Raw genomic sequence first — 19,467 nt, 5'->3', positions numbered from 1 at the left:
TGCAGCAGACAAGAGCTGCTGCTGCACCACCACCACCACCACCCAACATCTGCTACCTGAGGTGGTCACCTCACTGTGCTTAATGGTAGAGCCAGCCCTAGATAAAGCATAAAGGATCTTCTACACATAGCTCCATCAGACAAGTGTTTTATTGCACACTCGTTACTGGGCACTCACAGATTTTCGTGGGTCCCTCTCAGAATGTCATTTGCTTCCCGAGCGCCTTCCACCCCTTCTAGCCTTCTTTGTGCCACAAAAAAACAAAACCCAAAAAACCCCAAAACATCTCAGTAAGTCTGACTTATTTTTAAAGACGAAAGTTGCCACTAAATCCTGCTGTGTGCAGGAGAAGCAGTGGGATCAAATTGGGGACATTACACATTCCATATGCCACTTTCATAGCATTATTTCCTGTTTTATATTCCACATTCATAATAATTTGATATCTGTAGATCTGGCCCAAGATACCTGAAAGCATGCCTTTCTTTCTTACCAATCTGCCTGCTCACTGAGGTCATTAGAGGCCATGCTCCTTGTGGTTCCACATGGACCTATGACCTAGACTGGAGTCTACGGTAGAGCCTTTAGTGTGGTGGGCCCATTTCTGTGGAACTCCCTGCCCCTGGAGGTCAGGCAGGTGGCAACACTGCGCTGCTTCCAGTACCTCCTGAAAACAGCTCTTTTCCAGGAAGCATTCCTCAACTAACCAGCCAACTTTTTGTTGTTGGTGCAGGGTCTTTTCTCTCTCTTTCGTATTCTGTTTTAAAAAGAACTATTTTAAAATGCTGTTTTAATCTTTTTACTTTTTTTTTTAAGTTCACCGCTCTGGGATCTATTTTAGATATAGAGCAGTATATAAATATTGCTAATAAATAAATAAATAATTTACAGATGTTTAGACAAAACAAAAAAGTCCTACAACTCCCACCATGGGAATACTGGGAGTTTCAGTACTTTTTTTCTGTCTAAACAAGCATAAGCTTGTGGGTTTTTCCACCAATCAGGATTCCCCCCCCCAAAAAAAATCTGGAACCCGCACTGCTACCTCCAGCAAACTGAAATAGTACAGTGCAGGAACTGTTTTACCACTCCATCCATTTGGGTAGGCCAAGCTATGACAGCAATTCATCAGATGTATTAGTATTCATTAGGGCTTAGCACCACCTTGGCCCAACTTTTCAAATTTCAGCTCAGGAGGGCCGATTCAGCCCATCTTGGCCTGAATTGGAGGTGGTTTTTGGTCAGCTTAAGGTGCCCTGTGGATGAAGCAGATTGGAAACAAAGCCTCGAGGTGCCTCATGACAATTCGCGGTGGTATTAGGCCACTCCCCCCACCCATCCACCCACCATAGCCAGCCTGGCTGTGAATCCAGGTGAGTCCATTCAACTCACTGGACTCACTTCCCTCTCCCTCCCTGCCCTCCCCAGTCACCCCCCGCTGCCACCACAACTGCCGGGACTTACCTTCATGTGCATCCTCTTTCCTGAGAGCTGAGCCCTGATAAAGGTAAGATTGTGGGGGCTTTTTAATAGCTCTATACCTTTTAAAAGCTTTTTTAAAATAGCTTTTTTTAAATTGCTCAAGATGCTTGTGTGGCACAGAGTGGTAAGCGGCAGTTACTGCAGCCGAAACTCTCCCCACGGCCTGAGTTCGATCCCAGCGGAAGCTGGTTCTCAGGCAGCCAGCTCAGGTCGACTCAGCCTTCCATCCTCCCAAGTTTGGTAAAATGAGTACCCAGCTAGCTGGGGGAAAGGTAACTGTGACTGGGGAAGGCAATGGCAAACCACCCCACTACAAAGTCTGCCAAGAAAATGTCAGCGAAAGCAGGCGTCCCTCTAGGAGTCAGTAATGACTCAAGTGCTTGCACAAGAGGTTCCTTTCCTTTCCTATAGCTGTAAACTACAGTGGCCATAAAGGGGCCCTTTGTTTGGGACCATAGAGCTATTAAAAAACCCAGAGCCCCCACAATATTACATTTAAATCATGGCTTGGCTCCCAGGGAAGAAGACACACATGAAGATAAGTCCCAGAGGTGTCAATTCCATGTTTGGGGTGGAGGGGAGTGAGTGGGTCAGGGGTTCAAGTATCAATGGACTCCCAGTTGACCTTGTCCCTGACTTTCCTGGGTTATGCAGCTGGCACCAAGGAACCCTGCAAAGGCTGAACTGCCTTGAGGCCCATTAATCTCACTTCAGCCTCAGTGCTGAAGTGAGGTGGGCAAGCCCCGAGGCAGCTTGAGTTGAATCAGGGGTATTTCGAAGCCTCCGAGATGAGTTGGTGGTGGTGGGGAGCTAGTATTCATACATTACTTTGGATGGAGAGCTACATGCATTATTTACAGTTTGATTTCTCACATCATGACTTTTTCATTAGGTAGGAGAATGCTTAATGTCCAAGTATGCAATTCCAAGGAGAAACCAGTTAAAAACACACAAGCAAAACAAAACCTGTCCTAATTTAGTGCCACTTGCCCTCTAGACCTCCTTAACATTTCTTCATAATGCATTTGATGATATGACTAAATGTGTTTGGGGCTATGATGCTGGATATAGTTATCAAAACAGCTGCAACTACTTTTCATACATTTTAGTAATTGTCTTTGCTAATTACAGTTGGGATGTAGAATTGGAGACTGTGCAACATTAAAATTGAAGAAATTAAAATGGAACCATTTTATGGAAGTATTATGTTCTTTGGGGGAATGCTGATCTTAGTGAGGCATTAGCTAATTAAAAACACCAGGGTAGTGCCTGAATAAACCATTAAAACCAAGGGTTACTTTCACACTTGATTGGTACATGCCAAAATATTTCCCCCCCTCTGTTTTGAACTCCTTGTGGCATATATTATATATTGATAGTATACACAGCAAATAATTTCTCTGTGTATGGATATGGCACAGAGACACATTGGATTAATGGTTCTTGAAAGAAGCTTTTGTACTCCCTAAGCACCATCTGTTCTGGATTTTTGATTATTTTGATTATTTTGTTTGTTTTGCATTTGCATTTATTTGCTTCTTTCAGTGGCAGTGGGGCATGGTCTCCAGACTTTTAAAAAAAATATTTTTACCCGGGAAGCAACTTCATAAAACATGTACACACACAAATAACTAAGAAAATATATTATAAAATATTAAAAACTAATGTTAAAAGGACAATTGCAAATACATACTGTGACAATAGCTTTCATTTATCATCACTCACAAAACATTTGCTCCAAAACAGGTTATACTGTACTTCCAGAAGTGACACAAGCTCTGGCTTTAACATGCTTAGGAAACTAGATTATACCAATTTATAAACTTGACCCAGCAAACTTGGTTTTGTATATTACTATTATTATTATTATTATTATTATTATTATTATTATTATTATTATTATTATTTTCTAGCAACATCTATATACATGGTGCTTTACAAAGAATAATTGGGGATGGTGAAATGGCCAGAGCACTGCCTGGCAGGCGCTCGCCCTGTCACTGTTTCCACCTGCCCCCCTAAGCCGGGTTGGGTGAGTCTCTGCTGAGTTCTCACAAGGCCTCAGCAAGTGTTTGGCAGCTGCCTGCAACTGCTACTAAAATCACACACTTTCCCCCTCCGCATAAATGGTGGCCACCATTGGCACGAAAGGGATAAATGGGTATTTTCCCTTACTATTGCGTTAATAGGGCCTTTAAGGCCCCCAAGGTGCAGGGGGGAAATCCATGATTTCCCCAGACTCCAGATATTGCTCATTTCCCCCTTCTAGGCTACCAGTGGCTACCAGTAACTCAAAAGGGGCTAATGTGCAATTTCTGGAGCCTCCAGAAATTGCACGTCCCCCCCTTTGCTCCAATGGCAGCCACCATTAATGTGGAGGGGGAAAGTGTGAAATTTCGGCAGTGGTTGTGGGCAGCCGCCAAGCACCTGCTGAGGCATTGCGACTAATTGGCACGGTCCACGTTCACTGCTTGGGTGTCTGAATGGGTCCCTGAGGGCTGGATGCAAGAGGTGTGTGTTCCCTTGACCTTATAGACCCAGACAGATGCTTTTGACAACCCTAAAAGAGGGTACAAGGAGTTGGCGACTGGCAGAGTACTCCTGCCACAGCACCTGTCAACCACTTGAGCTCTCCTTCCTTACGTAAATGACCTGTGTATAGGGCCATTTACGCAAGGAGAGAATGAGGGTTTGAGCAACAGTGCAGGACTCCCTCATGCTCTCCCTGCAAGGAAGGAGAGCGCAAGGGGATGCCAGGCAGTGGAAAATTGCAAGCTTGCCAGACATATGTTATGGGTTGGACAAACCCAGGATCTGAGGACTAGCATTGGTGTGTGTGTGTGTATGGGGGGGGGGGTGCAGCCAGCAATTTCTCACTGGGCTTCAAGCCCCAAATGGTTGCCTGCAGCATCCCTAATCATCAATATAAAGATTAATTTTAAATTCCAAATGATCATGCACAAAACCATGAATACTACTATTCTTTCTAATCGCACACAGCAGACATAAATCAAATATCAAAGAAGAAAGTGGAAATCCCTTTCTGGTACTTCTTCCAGCTGAAGAAAGCTGAAAAGAGCTCATTGCTCTTAACTATAGCTGTTGAGGTTGAATATAGCATTTCAAGATTTCTACAGGAAAGCTGAAATTATTTAATGCAGCAAAAATAAATTTCCAGTGAAAAGAAACATCTGAAGAAACAATGGCCATAGCGAGACCTAAGGTTTATCCCTGGATCGTCCAGGGGTCAAACCTGTTCATCTAGGTGACACACAGGGGATCCAGTGCTCAGGCAGGGGCGAACCCTGGATGATCCCAGGATAAACCTTAGGTCTAGCTGTGGCCAATGACAACCTGGTTTGTTCTATCAGTGCTTAAAGCTATTGGATCAACAACGAACCTAACATTGTCACCCCTCTCTCTATGGCCTTAGGTAGACGAGGGGTTATCTCTGGCTGATACCCGTGATTGCCCCTGTGCGTCCAGGTGACGCACAGGGGATCCCAGGCTTAGGCAGGGATCAATCCTCCCTGGCCCCGGGATAATGGGCACCACTTTTGGGCTGGTATTTCCCGCGGTCACAGGCTGAGCCTGAGATTGCAAGCGTGTGGCCTGTGTAAGCGGTTTTTCCTGGCTCCATGCACGATTACTCACGAGGAGCCAGGAGCCGTGCAAAGGGTGCAGCGCTCCCCAGGAGTGCTGTGCCCATTGAGGTGGGGGGAGTGGGGAAATTAATTTAAGTTTTTTTAAAAAATCCTTACCTGTGCGCACGAGCGTTTGTGTGCATTGTCCCTTTAAGAAAAAAAATGCTGGATGCAATGGCTTTCTCCTTGAGTCGCCTTGCTTGACGTCTGTACTAAGGCGACAACCCGCGATACTTGCATCGCAAAGGCCTATGTTTATTCAATCCTATCTGATCTGCTCACCATGCCCTTTTGACAGCTAAATGACTAATAGTACATCATTGTAAGGATAAACACTCACTTCCTATAATCAATGGAATAAGAACCTAATAACACTTTCCACATTTGAACAGATGGTACGTAGATGCCATTTGAGAATGGATACTTACTTTACCTGCCCTTGTTAAAGTTTAATTCTTAGAAAGCTGTATATCTCATTTGAATCAATATGTTCAAATCTATGTTGCTACATTTCCCCCTCTTTATGGTTTTGTTTCATTGCCATTTCACAATAAACAAATTATTTATAATTGTGCTAATTCGCATTTGCCCGAGTGCACATTAGCACTAATGCATACTACTAGCATGCATTAATTTAAGCAAATTAGCATGGATGTGCATTAACTGATGCACGTTTGTGCAAGTGAGCATTACTGTTAATGGGGACTTGCACTTATGTGATTTAATATAAATCCCCCCCCCAAGTGAAAAATCTGCAAGTCTGTGGCATCCACATAGCTCAAAAATAGTAGGTCTGCTATGGAATCCGCAAATCCAAACTTATTTGAATCTGTTTCTCCAACATCCCTAATCTGTCAGGAAGGAGTGGAGCAGAAGCAAGTAATGGGCAAGGCCAGAGCCAATGGGGGGTCGGTGGGTGGGTCACCGCTTCTCTCTTTCTGCCACCTTCTTTTCTCTCTTTTGCCCACCCCATTTTCTCCCTCCCTTCCTACTAAGTAGGGTCGCCAGAGGTCTGAACTCATCACATGCAAAAAGCTTTTGAAACTAGGCCAAGGCCTGCACGCATCCCAAGGGGGACGGATCGACAGTGATCTACACTGACTGCAAGTGACTCCCCAGGGTTTCAGATAGGAATTGTTCCTACCTGGAAATATAAAATGCGCTCTGCCTCTGAACTGAGGCCCTTTCCTACGTGCCACCCCTTGTACTAAACTCATCGCAAAATGAGGCCACAGTGCATGTTTGCCTACCACATTTGCTAAACGCCTTTCAGTTAAAAAAAAAAAGGCTCCAAAAAGATACACTACAAAAATGTATCTTTTAATGAAACATGTTTTAGTTAACTTTGTTCATTTGAATCTGTTTTCTATCAGATCTTTGCCCTACTAACACAGTACTATTTAATTTACTCCAACTGGAAACAGCTCTCTAAGGGCTCAGGCAGAGGTCTTCCCTGGGCTTTCTTTATTAGGTTTACAGATTTTTCTGTGTTGCCCAAAGCAGCAAATATGCAGTTTTTGTGACAGCAGGATGTTCAGATCTGTTAGTTCCATATTCAAGGCTTTGACCAAGGCCAGATCTACACCAAGCAGGATATGACACTTTGAAAGCAGTTTGAAAACTGTATCTATTTCGAGCGAATCATTTGTTGTTTTCTGAGCGGCCACTGGGGCGCAGGAGCAGGATTTGAAGAAAAATTAAACAAATGCTTACATCTGCGTAAGCTTTAAAGATGAAGACATCAAAATTGGCACAGTAATAGATATTAAGGAGAGCTTTAAGCATACCAAATTTGAATCAGATTGGGTCATCCGTTGATTTTTTAATGATTTTTTTTACATTCCCCCCCTTAAACCCATTTCCTGGTATGCAAAGGATCTAGCCACCCAGTAGCAACAACAACAACAACAATGGCAACAGCTTAGCGAGATAATTAGAGGGAAACAGGTACGTGGGATGAAGCTCTAAATACACATCACTCATGGCTGATAGATCTTAGAAATCTCCAGGTCTTCTTGGTGGAAAAATTGTCAGCACAATCCTGATATTCGACACTCATCCATACTATTGATACCAGCCTTTCTCCTCTGGTGTTCAAATATCATTATGTAATAAATTGACCAGTGTGTGTGTGTGTTACAGATGGGAGGGGGCACTCTGGGTTCGTATGAGAGTTCCTGTCAATAAAACTTGCAAGTAAAAAAAAGCTAAGTATGGCTGAACATAGAGAATTGGGTCTGATGTTTCTGAACAGTATACAACTGTGTCATTCCCTTAATAATGTTGTGCTAGCAGAAACTAGGGCCACAGCTAGACCTAAGGTTTATCCTGGGATCAGCCAGGGTTCGCCCCTGCCTGAGCACTGGATCCCCTGTGTGTAACCTAGATGAACAGGTTTGACCCCTGGACGATCCAGGGATAAACCTCAGGTCTAGCTATGGCCCAGGTTCTAAACTAAGCACAACAGGAGAATCCTATTAAAGTTACATTTGCACAAGTGTGGTAGTGAAAGCACTAATGCATTACATTTGTGCAACCGGTTTTCCAACCTGCTGCAAAACCGCATTCATCAACAGGTTTAATTCTATCATCACAGATGTGAATCGGGAAAACAGATTATTATCATACTACATGTGTCAATTGGTTTACAGCTGCACTGTAAATGACCACTATTAATAATGTGATGGTCACCATCAGTAATTTCTTTAAATAACTTTAAATAACTGTGGGATAAACAATCATGAATCTTGCACCATCACATGTAGCTTAGCTATGACAACCTACATCCAGAAGAACGTTTATCCAAATAGTAACCTTTCTTATTCTATTCTATAGCATCATTCTCAAACAGAGGGCAGTATCCAACACGGTTATTCCGCATACTCAAATAGCAGTAGTGGAGCTTCGCCGAATTTTCCATTGAACAAGCTTTCCATTTCCACTAACATCAAACAACCATGATAAAAGACAGCAAAGAAAATATTTAAAAGGGTTAGGGTTAGCTGCTTCGGTTCCTAAGCACCATTGGGAGTGGGAGGGAAAAAGGCTATGGCTATGGGCCCATAGCCGACGGCAATGATCAAGCTAACTCAGTCAGTCAGCTGGCTTCCTCACAGCCTACCTATGGGCACCACTTGCACAGTGCAGCATGGACCAGCTTGGCCAGACATGTGCAGAGATGTGGTTCTCGTGAGGAGAAAAACACCACATGAGGAAATTCCACATGAAACTGACCTACTAGAGGACAATGCTTGGTATTGCTGGACCATTGACAAACATTCATGATTCTGTCACTACAGACTCTTGTAAAAATTAACCTGCTGGAGGGAGAAAATGTGAATAAAGGGTGAAAACAAGCCTAAAAACTATAGATAAATGTCTGAGCATCTCAAACAACAGGCCACACAGCAGGAATCGTCTCACTCGTCCTAGAATATTTTTGTTCTCTGTATGTGATCGGCTGCCCATTACAGCTATGCATTTTTCCTTTGTATTGTTTGTTATACTGGTGATGGAAAGGAACAGAGCCAGCAAATAGCTCGGCAGTGGCCCTATGTAGTGATTGCACAGAATGTTATAATTACTAGGCTACATTTCCCAGACTTCCTGGTGTCAATAGAGGAGCCTGGAGCCTGTGCAGCCAAGAGACCTCTTTGCCATAACTTTGAGAAACTGGGAAGGGTCGTTGATGGAGAGATCTGACAGGGAGATGGAATGATAGCACTGAATTAATTTCTTGTTGGGCTCTCAAGAACCATGGTAACTACATTTACCATGGTTCCTGATGGCTCTGGAGCATGCCTGATAGCTCAGTAATCATTCTGAGTTTCTGGAGTATTGCAGAGAATGATGCTGCTTAGTAAGGGTGGGCTCTCTGCCCAAGAATTATCTGGAAACCACAAACATCCGCGGAGCATTCAATCTTCCAGAGTGGAGGTTGGCTGCTTCTAAACATTGACTTAGGGATAAGCAAATCCATGCATGACTGCCTCTTGTGACGCTTGCCGCTTGCTTGCCAGTTGTTCAACTCTGTTCACCATGCAGGGGAATCAGATGGATGGTCTGCAGGCACCAGGTAAGTGGCTTCCTGTTTACCCACAAGCTGCCATTTTGTGCATCCAGATGACGCACAGGGGCTCCCGGGGTCAGGCAGGGGCTACAGTTGTAGCCCGGTATTTCCTGTGGTCTTGGGCTGAGCCTGAGACTGCGAGCATGTAGCCCATTCTGCCACTTTTCCCGGCTACCGCAATTACACGTGAGTAGCCAGGGAAAGCAGTGGATGGGGCGCTGCAGCCATCAGGGCAGGGGGATTGGAGCCAGGGCAGGGAGATTGGAGCTGGGATGGGGGTAAGAGTGGAGCTGGGGACAGGAAGAGTGGCGCAGGGAGAGATCGGAGCCAGGGAGATCGGGGGGGTTGGGGGCAGGAGGAGCGGGGAGAACGCTTTTTAAAAAATACTTACCTAAGCGCACGAGCATTTGTGCACATCCGGCTTCTTTAAAAAATGGCGGATGCGACGGGGCTTTGCTGCAGCCCATCGTGTCTGACGTGTGGATAGGAGTGACAGCCCGCGCTACTTCTAGCACAGGCTGGCCCCTCCTCACCACCGGATTATCAGGTAGGTCTAGCAAAGCCCCTAGTGTTTCCAGGACCAAGTGGAAATGAGCAGAAACATTGATTTATTTATTATTGCATTTCTGGAATGGGTCAGGTCATTGTTTCTGGAATGGGTCAGGTCATTGTAGATCTCACAAGGGAGTGCTGTCAACCTGTCCTGATCCAGAAACAAGAGTTTCCACTCATTCCAGGGCTTAGTATCATAGAATCTTTAGGGAACGTTATAACTTTGTTGCACAAGCGGTGGGTCCCCGTTATGCATTGGAATTGGTGGGACTCACTAATAGAGCAATGGAAATGGCAGAGGCATAAGCTCCCCATTGGATACTGCCCATAGGAATTCTGAATCCAACCATATAACTTTGTGTTGTAAAACAGGTATTTTGGTTGCTGTGCATATAACTGTACTATGTCCCTGATTATTGATGATTTCAGTGAAATGGCGTCACCTTCACAGGCCATGGAATGCAACCCCCCCTCCCACAAAAACCCTCATGTATAAACCTGAGCAAGGGGATGAGAAAATTATGCTTTATGGTTTGCGTTAGCCATAATGACCTTTAAGGCTTCAATCTGTGGCAATGCAATCTTGAAAGTGTCGAATGAAATCTTTCATTTAAGCTACGTATCAGAGCTGTTTAATGAATCAAGGAGAGTTGCATGTGTACATGGATTGACTCGGTACTAACCCACCAGTCATATTTGGCAGGGTGCAGCGGACCATAAAATTTGAAAATAGATACTGTAACTTCATTCAGTGTACACAAAAAATAGGTGGACATTTAATGTTCCTGTGTGAATTTTGAAGGATTTAAAACTGAACGCGTTTAAAAAGTACCCACTTAAGTCTCTTTCCCCCCCGCAATTTACCCAGTATTAGCTTTTTTTGAGGGGGGGGGGACATTTAAAAAGTAAAAAAAAAAACAGTATCACCCTACATTTCCCCTGAAGATTGTAACAGACCTGTGATTTGATGGGGGGGGGGATTATGAATAAAAGTACTTGGCATTTATATAGTGTTTTACAGTGTCGATAGCACTTCACATACATTATCTAGGAAAATATGCAGATCATTTTACATCACCGTTATCAGTAATATCTAAGCAATACAAACAGGCCTGGTTTGGATGACATATTAGGCAATGGAAGAGGGAAGTTGGGTGGTTGCTGTGGGGTGTTGCGGGCTTCTGAGTGGCTTGTCACCCACAGCAACAAGCCATAATTTCCTGGTTCACCAAGTTCAGGGTAATTATGTTAATGGCTTATTAACCACCCTGTGATCGTGCAAACCAGCTTAATGGTCAAATGGCAAAGAATATCAAGTGTGACCTTATGATGAGTTTTGGAAAAACTACTGCTTTGGAATGTTGTTAGTTCTTTAAAATCTATGTATAGTATGTACGCAGGCACTATTGACTCCCAAGAATTTGGTGGGGTTTTTTTGGGGTTGTTTTTTTTGGCACATTCCCATGGTTTGCGGAGATTTGACAAGAGGGAGAGTAACGAGTCTATAATCTTTGGGTAACTTGGCAAAATTCTTTAAACCTTTTTGGGGCAGGGAACTTCACATTTGTGAGAATCAGCACAGCAAAGGATTTTTCAGTTTTGGGGTTCTTTTCTAAAAACTGTATTTGCCACTGTGGAAAGGCAGTTGGTCAGACAATCTAGAAAGCATGTTGTTTGGTGAGTTCTAGGGGCAAAATCTTACATGCATATCTCCTTGGAAGAAATCTAAAAGTGCATCTTGGGAAATCATTGGCCATTGATTTTGTTTTTATTGTAGGCAAACATACTAATTTAAATACACAGAAATGATAGAGCCACAGCTGTGTTTTGCCAATTCAGTTTGGTTCCAACTTCCTATTAATCTTAGGCTTAAAATATGTGAATCAGCCATAAACAGCTGTTGGATCAGTGATCACCCACAGTTCCCAGCACTACTGGGATCCCTTCACACATTCAGCCAGCAGCATGGAAGCTGTTTCTCCCTGATGCAATCACATAATACTGGTGCATCCATTTATTTTATTCAGGGCCAAACACTTTCCAAGTCAGCTAGCAATCTAGTTAAAACAATATAAAATCATGTTGCAGAGTACATGTCCAACAACCCATTTACAAAACGAAAAACAGCAGCAGTTTAAAAGCTCAGAACAACACTCACAGTAAAATTTAGACTGAAACAGAAAGTTGTTTGTTTAAGCTATCTTTGAAAATGCATAGAGGTGGAACCATATGTATTTCCTTTGGATGAGGCATGGAGCCACCACTGAGGAGGCCCTGTCCTACATGCTGGCTAGTTCATGGTGGACATTGATGGTGGGCCTTTGAGAACTTTGATAAACTCATGATTTGCTGAATTGCACACACCGATATCCCCCAGTGGTTTTATGTTGATGCTAAAGGGTATGCAGGATATGATAAAACTGAGGCACCCAAAAGGCCAGCAGCTATGAGATGGAACACACCTCCATTATCATCTTCCTGATTCGTCCCCCCATGTATCAATAATTACTCTGATCAACTCAATAATGATTCTGATAAGAACATAAGAAGAGCCATGCTGGATCAGACCAAGGGTCCATCTAGTCCAGCACTCTGTTCCCACAGTGGCCAGCCAGCTGTTGACCAGGGACCCACAAGCAGGACATGGTGCAACAGCATCCTCCCACACATGTTCCCCAGCAACTGGTCTACATAAGCTTACTGTCTCTACAGTAAGAGGATGTGGACAAGGTGCTTGGCCAAGTCCGGTCGACCACCTGTGTGCTTGACCCTTGCCCCTCATGGCTCATTACATCAAATAAGGAGGGGATCGCCGGCTGGGTCCAGGAGGTTGTAAATGCCTCCTTGAGAGAGGGAGTGGTGCCGGCCTCTTTAAAAGAGGCGGTAATTAGACCACTCCTGAAGAAGCCTAATCTGGACCCGGAGGATGTTAACAACTATAGGCCGGTGGCTAATATCCCTTTCCTGGGCAAGGTGCTTGAGCGGGTGGTTGCAGGACAACTCCAGGCACTCTTGAATGAAACGGATTATCTAGATCCATTTCAATCGGGCTTCAGGCCTGGTTTTGGAACGGAAACTGCCTTGGTCGCCCTGTGGGATGACCTCTGTCGGGAGAGAGACAGGGGGAGTGCGACCCTGTTGGTTCTCCTGGACCTCTCAGCGGCCTTCGATACCATCGACCATGGTATCCTTCTGGATAGGTTGTCTGAGCTGGGAGTTGGAGGTACTGCGTTGCAGTGGTTCCGCTCCTACTTGGATGGCCGATTCCAGAAGGTGGTGCTGGGGGATTATTGCTCTGTGCCGTGGCACCTAAGCCATGGGGTTCCACAGGGCTCTATCTTATCCCCTATGCTGTTTAACATATACATGAAGCCGCTGGGGGAGGTTATCCGGAGATGTGGACTGAGGTGTCATCAATATGCGGATGATACCCAGCTCTACCTTTCCTTTTCATCAAACCCAGGTGAGGCAGTGGCTGTTCTGAACCAGTGTCTGGGCACGGTAATGGACTGGATGAGGGCTAATAAACTGAGACTCAATCCAGACAAGACGGAGGTACTGTTAGCGGGTGGTTCTTCTGTCCGGCGAGGTGATGTTTGCCCTGTCCTGGACGGGGTTGCACTCCCCCTAAAGGATCGGGTCCGTAGTTTGGGGGTGCTCTTGGATCCAGAACTGTCACTTGAGGCACAGGTGAACTCAGTGGCAAAGAGCACCTTTTATCAGCTCAGGCTGATATACCAGCTGCGCCCTTATCTGGACAGAGATAGCTTAGCTACAGTTATCCATGCTCTGATAACCTCTCGTTTGGATTACTGCAATGCGTTATACATGGGGCTGCCTTTGAAAACGGTCCGGAAACTTCAGCTAGTGCAAAACAGGGCAGCAAGGTTATTAACAGGGACTGGCCGGCGAGATCACATTACGCCAGTCCTTTTACAACTTCACTGGCTGCCAGTCCAGGTCCGGGCCCAATTCAAAGTGCTGGTATTAACATTTAAAGCCCTAAACGGTGTGGGGCCAGGTTATCTGAAGGAACGCCTCCTCCCATATGTACCTACCCGGACCTTAAGATCATCTACAGGGGGCCTTCTCCATGAGCCCCTGCCAAAGGAAGTGAGGCAGGTGGCTACTAGGAGGAGGGCTTTCTCCGCTGTGGCACCCCGGTTGTGGAACGAGCTCCCCAGAGAGGTCCGCTTGGCGCCTACACTGTACTGCTTTCGTCGCCAGCTGAAGACCTTTTTATTCACTCAGTATTTTAACACTTAATTTTAACTTAAATTTAAATTTTACTGTTTTAACTCTGTATTTTAATCCTATATCAACTTTGCTGTGTGGTTTTATCCTGGTTGCGCTTTTTATACTGTATTTCGTAATTGTGTTTTAAACTGTTGGGTGTTTTACTGTGGTTTTAATTTTTGTGAACCGCCCAGAGAGCTTCGGCTATTGGGCGGTATAAAAATGTAATAAATAAATAAATAAATAAATAAATACTACTGGAGGTAGCACATAGCCAGCAGGACTTTGATAGCCTTCTCATACAGGAATTTATCCAACCCCCTTTTCAAGTCAACCAAATTGGTGGCCATCACTACATCTTGTAGAAGCAACTCTCTGTATGTTCAACAGAGAGTCAGCATGTCTCTCCCCCTCCTCACCCAATCGGGAAGGTGCAAGCAAGCTGACCATAAGTCTGTGTGTATGCCACAATTTTATGGCTTAGAAAAAGCAGAGAGTGTCTAAATGGATACATAATGAAGCTTTCTGATAGGCTGCCTTATATCTGATTTCTCCTTGAGCCTTGTTTAGAATCTTTGCAAGTACTTCTCTGGTGGCATCAAACCAAAATCAATATGTAAAAGCAGGAATTGACCCAACTGAATTGAATTCATGTTTGTACTTTGTTATGTGGGCATCATCTCTAACTCAGTGATCTGGCTAATATTTGGTAGGGGGGCATATTCTTTTGTTCTGCAAATCTAAAACACATTAACCTATGTCTTACAAAATGTGAGACATGAAACATTTATGCAGGAAGCATCGTGAACACGGAAGGGTCACCCCAGCCATATGCCACTTCTAGATTTCCCTGTGGCAAGGATTTCCCCAGCTATCTAATTAAGACAAATTTCTCACTGCTTTTTTCACAAAGCAGTGCAAAGGGCCAGAGCAGAGGCTGAAAGAATTGGCCATAAACATTTCAGAACACAGAATCCTCCAGGTGATCAAACTGTATGTGAGTGTCACCACTGACAGCAATTCAAATGCACTAGCCATTTTAAAATAGTGAATCCACACCATACACAGATGGAACCAGACAGAATGCGTCCCCCCTCCCTGCAAATCTCACATAGTCCTGATGAAATTAATGACAGGTAAGTTGGAGGGAAGCCATCTTATCCTGCTGCTTGCATTTCGTAGAAAGATTAAGTGGTATGCATTCAGACATTTATCAGTGCTCTCATCTTGGTTGGGAAAAGTTAGAGGGAGATTACTGTTTTTCCCAATGCCCCATTCATTTCAATGGGTCTATTCTAGATAGAACTTTAATTGGATTCTACCCTATGTCTTTCTTTCTTATTTAAGCACAGATGCCCCAACCCAGATTGGGGTCATAGTATGTTGGACAGAGAATTTTCAACCCTTTCCTTCCACTGTAATCCTAATAGGGCTGTGCCCCGCTTTGCTTCGGATTGTAGAAGCAGCATCGGATTTGCCTGATTCGCCTCCATTAAAGGTGGAGGCGGATTGGGTTGGGGGTGCAGCGGAGCAACGTGGGGTGAGTCATCCATTTGCAGATTGACCCACTTCCTCGTGGAGCTCTGCCCACCATGTTGGAAGGTTTTCCCCATAGGATTGCATTGTGAGAACAAAGTGTGTATAACTTTTTTGTTTTAAAAGCTACATTCTTGAAACTTACTGTGCTTAGAGAGTGCTTGTTGGGGGGTCATTTGTGTCAATTTTCAGAATTTTTCATGATGCAGTTGGCTTGGTATTAATTTTTATAGAATGGGTAAAACGAGGGGGGGGAGCTCTTCTTTTCCACCTTGATTGGCAGATTAAACTCCCAGTTGTGATGATAATGTGAAGCATCCTCCAATCCCAATGTTGGAGGGGGGGACTAAGCCAGAGGGAGCCAGAGACAGTTTCCTTTCTTGGAGGGTTAGTTCTGTGCTGTAGCTGCCTTTGTTTGGAGGGGATAGGTTTTAGCTAAGGGTGTGTGTGTGTCTGTGTTTGCTGTGCACAGCTTGTTAAGTGCAAAAAGCATTCAAATGAAGTTTGAGCATTCAAATAAAGTTTGGGCAAAGCACAATACATACTTGTCCCATTTCCCCAAATAATAAATACATTATTAGTATTAGTCCTTCCTCATGATGAAAAAGGCATTGCTGCCCAGTTGTATCTGTAAAAAATGTCAGAGCTATTTGCATTTTTGAAAATGGGGAGTGGGATTTTGAAATATTCCCCAAAAATCAGTGGATGCTCGGATTTGATCCAAGCTGGCCATGAATGTGGATACATGGATAAGCTCTCATGGTGCTGATTTGAGGTTTATAACATTAAAAGTGACGGAGATGTAGAAAGGTTTGTTAATTGGGGTTAGGGTTGAGGGTTAAAAAGTTTTAAAAATCGCTAAAAATCAGGGCATGCTCAGATTTCTTTGAAACTTGGCATGAATGTGGATCAAGGTGGAAGATGGGATGGTGCCCATTTTCAAGTTTGTATCTGCAAAAATGACAGAGATATTTGCATTTCTGAAAATGGGGTGGGGGATTTTTACGTATTCACCAAAAATCACTGGATGCTCAGATTTGCTTCAAACTGGCCAAGAATGTGTATACATGGATAAGCTCTCATGGTGCCAATTCTGAGGTTTATAACATTAAAAGTAAAAAAGTTATAGGTGTTTGATTTTCAATGCAAGTCTATGGGGGGAAACACGGAGCTCCGATCCGGATCCAGAGCCCTGCTGCGAAGCGGAGTGGACCATAGGCGGATCGGCGCAGGGTGGATTGGACCTGATCTGGAAGTTGCAGATTGGGATCCAGAGCGGATCAGGGGGTCCGTGCACAGCCCTAAATCCTAATCCAGATCAGGCTTAGCCTGTAGTTTTCATTGTCAAAAAATTGGATCTGTTAAAATTTGTTAAACTGTTTGTGAATGGTCCATGTGGCTAATATGCAATAAAGTTTATTGATTGAAATCTGTTAAAATAAACAGGGATGGGTGAAATGGGTGAGTTCTTGCCACATGGGTGCTCGCCCTGCCATAGCTCCTGCTCACCCCCATGAGCCGGGCTGCTCAAGCCTCTGCAATTAGCATGGAAGGGCAAAATGCGCAATTTCCAGACCCTCCAGGAATCATGTGTGTCGCCACCATACCAATGGTGGCCCTTAAAGGCCCTATTAATGAAAGTTTAGAGGGCCCTTTAAGTGCCCTGCTGGCATGCAGGAGGGAGCGTATGTTTTCTGGAGGCTCTTGAAATTGTGCATTTCTGCCTTTCTTGTTAATTTCACAGTGTGAGAAATACCTCTACCCTTTAAGGACCTCATTGATGTGTTTGTGTGTGGAGGATGCACACGAGCGAATTCCCAAGGCTCCAGAAATAGTGCATTTTCCCCTTTCACACTAATGGTGGTCACTATTAATGTGAAAGGGGGAGAAATGTGCAATTTCAGCAATGGCTGCCATTCGTGTGGAAGGGGGAACAGCAGGGTTTTGGGAGCAGCTGTGGGTTTATGCCAAGTGATTATGCCAAGTATGCCTGACTGGTTCCATAAGGGCGGAATGTGGGGAGGTCCACTGCCTTTGTGGACCCAGTTAGACGTTCGAAACAACCCTAAAAATAAATAGATCACTTCTTTGGCAATGAAAATTAAAGGTGTGAGACCACAATGGAAAGCAAAGGGTTAATCCCACACACATTCGGTTCCTGATCTGCACTTAATTTAGAGTGAATGTAGAATAGAATAACGCAGTAGCTAGCTATGCCTTCAAAGGAACATGTAGTTTGGATCTTTTATCTGTTGGCTGGTTTAAATGTACTGCAAATACTCAGCTTTGGGCCTTCTCATTTGGGATCCAGTATTATGGATCTAGTCTTCTTCAAGGCATGTAGAATTGCCCTGATACTATGCATGTATTAATTCAGTCAGTTTTTGGAACCTTTATGGACATATGGCAGGACAATAAGTATTGAACTATTACAAAAAGTTGCTATGCAAGAATAGATCAGACAGATAGCTAGGGCCTTAGGAATTGAGGAAGCCACATCTAGTTAATGGGAGATAAAAGTTATAGAGTAGGCAGGGAAAGACCAAGGGCTGAGTGATTAATTATAAGATGTAATACCGCTTGTATTATTTTTTTAAAGGAAGATAAAATCCCATATGTTCATCACCTATCTGCACTTCCAATGGGGAACATATTTCCTGGGTACTTCTCCTATTTGGATAAAGGGAACCTTTATCGGGCATATTGGGCATATTGGGTATCTCTTATACCTGGTGAATATAGGGACTGAAGCTTGTGGGTCAGTGAGGACAGCTGACCCAAAGTGGAGGCAGACGGGCCTGAGGGCAGGTCGCATCACAGTCCCCCAAGCCCTCTTTCCTTAACCACATACATTTTCTGGTTGTTCTATACTTAGGGCATGTCAACACCAGTCTTTTTCCCGGGGACCATCACTGGATCATCCCTGTGCATCCACATGATGCACAGGGGATCCCAGGAGCAGGTAGGGATGATCCCTCCATTTCCCCAGGATATCTGCAGACACTTTCCCCCCAGTTTTTCCATGGTCCTGGGACGATCCTGAGGACCACGGATGGTGTGGGTGCCTGTCCCAGCTTCTTCCCTCCTCCCCATGAGTGGTGGGGGTTAGTAGAGGGAGGAATCCAGGCCAGGGGGAGTCCAGGGACATCGGGGGGTGGCGGAGCAGGGGCGGGGCTTTTTTAACTTACTTTTTCACTGGCGCGCAAGTTCACTCCAGCTCATGTCTGTTTTTTAAAAAATGTGGTGGGTGCAATGGTCATGAGATCCCTCTTCCATTCCAGGACAGCACACTTCTGGGTAGACAGCCTGGGATGATCCTGGAAGCAGGCAACTCCGGGATCATCCCCCCACTCCCTCCCTCTACACCCTCTGGTGTGGACATGCCATTAGTGATAGCCTATTCACTGATGATGGAAACATTTGCTAATGTTTTCAGAAACAGATGACTGAACTTCAGCTTTTTCAGTAGTTCAACATAACCAGCATTAATTATGGTCTTTGATGCAACTCTTGGGAATTTCTGCCTGGAAATAATAGCTATTCTGTTTTGCAGGTTTCATTTTGTTGGGTCTGATTTATTTTGTGGTTCATTTCAGTCATTATTTCCTTCTACTCATACACTTTAAGGGTTAAAAGAACATTTTAAAAAGATAAAACACTTTTCATCCAGTGTGCATTAAAAGTGGATTCAATTTTTGATGTGCATCAGTTGGAAAGTACTGAACAAACCAGAGAGAAGCACGGACACCATACATAACAATGTCTGATTCTTGGACTTTGTGTTATTTCACATTGTAAGATGATTATAGGATTAAAATGAAGCCTGAGCTGCAGTCTTATGCACACTTACCTGAGAGTAAATCGCATTGATCTTAGTGGATTCCTGTCTCAGTAAACATCGTATGATTGGGATTGCACTTCTGATTAGCTGAAATTCTACTTCAATCT

Source organism: Elgaria multicarinata, chromosome 8, assembly GCF_023053635.1.
Source record: "Elgaria multicarinata webbii isolate HBS135686 ecotype San Diego chromosome 8, rElgMul1.1.pri, whole genome shotgun sequence".
Classification (NCBI taxonomy): Eukaryota; Metazoa; Chordata; class Lepidosauria; order Squamata; family Anguidae; genus Elgaria; species Elgaria multicarinata.
This window is presented reverse-complemented; position numbering follows the sequence as displayed.